This window comes from Lathyrus oleraceus, chromosome 3 (genome assembly GCF_024323335.1).
Source record: "Lathyrus oleraceus cultivar Zhongwan6 chromosome 3, CAAS_Psat_ZW6_1.0, whole genome shotgun sequence".
Classification (NCBI taxonomy): domain Eukaryota; kingdom Viridiplantae; phylum Streptophyta; class Magnoliopsida; order Fabales; family Fabaceae; genus Lathyrus; species Lathyrus oleraceus.
Genome location: NC_066581.1, coordinates 284,923,032 through 284,926,514, shown reverse-complemented (window position 1 = coordinate 284,926,514; position 3,483 = coordinate 284,923,032).

Below are 3,483 nucleotides of genomic sequence, written 5' to 3'. Positions count from 1 at the left end.
AGTCAAACATTCGGTACTATACTTCCAGGGAAAACCAAGGAGGTCCAACTGGAAGGAGGTCCAACTGGAAAGCCAATCTGCTGGAGATCCTCAAGCTGAAAAGCAAAGATCTGCGGGGAGGCAAAAGATCGGAGATATCACAAAAATCTCTGAGTGATGGATCAACAATCATCCCAACTGGAGTACAGAAAGTCACAACAGGCAACGACGGCCACAAAGACAAATCTATTGGGGAATGGGATAAATCCCAAAACATCTGCAGGGGAACAAGAGTTCACTGCTATGAAAGCAACTCTACAATAACTCCACTGAGGAACAACCCACTGAGGGAGAACAGATCCCATAAGTAGATTCTGCGACAGGCCACTCTACTGGGGAAAACAGAGGTTTCAACTCTGGCGGAGATGCTGATGGGGATATCATGGATGCAATCCTGACTCTGTTGAGGAATATCCATAACTGCTGAGGAGGAACACAGTCACTGCCCTGCTGAAGGAATAAGCGCACTGATGGGGAGATATAGCAACTCTGCTGGCGGCGTGGCCGGGGAAGAGAGTACTACTGGAGCAAACAAAGTCTTCCACAACACTCTGCTCTGGGGATGTATCACGAATCCTGCTATCGACTGTGCTGAGGAAAGAAGCAACAATCCTGCTTACGACAATGTTGGGAAAGTGGTAAAGTACCGTGATGTCAATCCACCAACCATTGAATCTTCAAAGGAAAAGCATCCACGCTGAGGATAAAAACCACAACTCCGCTGGCGACGCACTGGGGAGAGTGATAGGGTACCGGGGTCTCAAACCACCAATTACCGAAGCTTCCAAACGGGGAATACCCATGCTGGGGGGAAATACTGCTGGAGAAACAACTGTGTCTTCAACAACACTCTGCTTAGGGAACAACCCTAACAAAAGCTCTGCTTGGGGAACAACCCCCAACAATAAAGCATGAGAAAGAGGATACAACCAATGCCAAGAATATGAACAAATGTCTTACCTGTTGGAAATCATGCCACCCTCGGGAGAGCACTGAGAAATTCTTGAGTATCCTTTCATCTTTGTGAGTGTTCACTTTGTTCAAAACAAAAATTTTGAAAAATTTATTTGTTTAAAACAATGACATTTTATCAATTAAAACATGCAAAACATTTGTTGAATTGAAACAAATAAGAGTGCAAATAATTGGATAAAAGCTCAAATTTATTTGATGGAATGGTAGCCTGCAAATGGCAAGACTCCATAGATCTGTACAAATTTGAAATCAGTGATATATATTGGAAGAGGGCTACATTGAACATAATGATCCTTTCTCTACCAATTTGAATCTCGATGTATTCGAAGCTTCAGTTGACGACGAATCGAGAATCCTCTGACGAAAAGACAGCTGGTGACCAGAGCGTCTTGTCAGGATGCAGTTATTTGTCAAATCCCTAATTTTGCCTAGATTGCCCCAGGGTGAGGTACTCAATCTAGCGGGATGCAAATATACCTTCTTTTTATGTCTCTAACTTTTTGCCTGGATTACCCTTGCGGGTTCTCCACCGAGACGCTCCTTTTTGCCTAAGCCGCCCTTTCGGGTTTTCAACTTAGCGAGCTATTCTGTTTTTCATTTGCATATACTCTTTTTTTTAGGCAAAGTATTTCTTGACTGCATCTGAATTCACAGGACGAGTGAAATCCTCCCCATCCATTGTTGTAAGCATCAAAGCTCCGCCTGAAAAGGCTCTCTTAACAACATATGGACCCTCGTAGTTTGGAGTCCACTTGCCCCTGGAATCGGGCACGAAAGACAAGACTTTCTTGAGCACGAGGTCACCTTCTCGGAACACACGAGGCTTGACCTTCTTATCGAATGCTTTCTTCGTTCTCTGCTGATATAACTGACCATGACACATGGCAGTTAATCGCTTCTCTTCAATCAGGTTCAACTGGTCATAACGACTTAGAATCCACTCAGCATCAGTCAACTTGGCTTCCATCAAGACTCTCATTGATGGGATCTCCCCTTCTACTGGGAGCACAACTTCCATGCCGTAAACAAGAGAGAAAGGGGTTTCCCCTGTTGAAGTGCGTACAGATGTACGATATCCATGCAAAGCAAATGACAGCATCTCATGCCAATCTTTATACGTAACTGTCATCTTCTGGATAGTCTTCTTGATATTCTTATTAGCAGCTTCAACAGCCCCATTCATCTTAGGTCTGTAGGGAGAGGAATTATGGTGTGCAATCTTGAATTCAGCGCACAACTCATCCATCATCTTATTATTCAGATTTGATCCATTATCAGTAATGATCTTATCTGGAACACCATAACGGCAAATCAGCTGGTTCTTGATAAATTTCACAACCACCTGTCTGGTCACATTCGCATACGAAGCGGCCTCGACCCATTTGGTGAAGTAGTCAATTGCTACGAGAATAAACCTGTGTCCGTTGGACGCTTTTGGCTCAATCATGCCAATCATGTCAATTCCCCACATAGAGAAAGGCCATGGTGATGAAATCACATTCAGAAGTGTCGGAGGAATATGAATCTTATCCGCATAAATCTGACACTTGTGGCATTTCTTCACAAACTTGCAGCAGTCAGACTCCATTGTCAGCCAATAGTAGCCTGCTCTCAACATATTTCTAGCCATGGCATGTCCATTGGAATGTGTACCAAATAAACCCTCATGGACCTCAGTCATCAACAGGTTTGCTTCGTGTCTATCCACGCATCTGAGCAAAACCATGTCAAAATTTCTCTTGTACAGCACTTCACCACTGAGGTAGAAACTGCCTGACAACCTTCTCAAAGTTTTCCTATCTTTCACAGATGCCCCAGGCGGATAGACCTGGTTCTGGAGGAAATTCTTGATATCAAAATACCAAGGCTTGTCATCATGTACTTCTTCAATTGCAAATATGTGAGCTGGTCTATCCAAGCGCATCACGGCAATATTGGGGACTTCATTCCACCACTTGACCACAATCATGGAAGCAAGCGTAGCAAGAGCATCTGCCATCCGATTATCCTCTCGAGGGATGTGGTGAAAGTCAACTTCTGTAAAGAAAGTTGAAATCCTCCTTGCATAATCTCTGTACGGAATGAGACTTGGCTGATTCGTCTCCCATTCACCCTTGATCTGATTGACAACCAGGGCCGAATCACCATATACATCGAGATGTTTGATTCTCAAATCAATACATTCTTCAAGTCCCATAATACAGGCCTCATACTCAACCATATTATTCGTGCATTTGAAAGTTAGCCTTGCTGTAAGCGGAATATGTGTGCCATGAGGAGTAACAATTACTGCCCCAATACCATTTCCGTACTGATTTACAGCGCCATCGAACACCATCGTCCATTTGGAACCAGGTTCCGGACCTTCATCAAGTGTAGGCTCATCACAATCTTTCATTTTCAAATACAGAATCTCCTCATCAGGGAAGTCATACTGAACTGACTGATGATCTTCAATCGGCTGGTGCG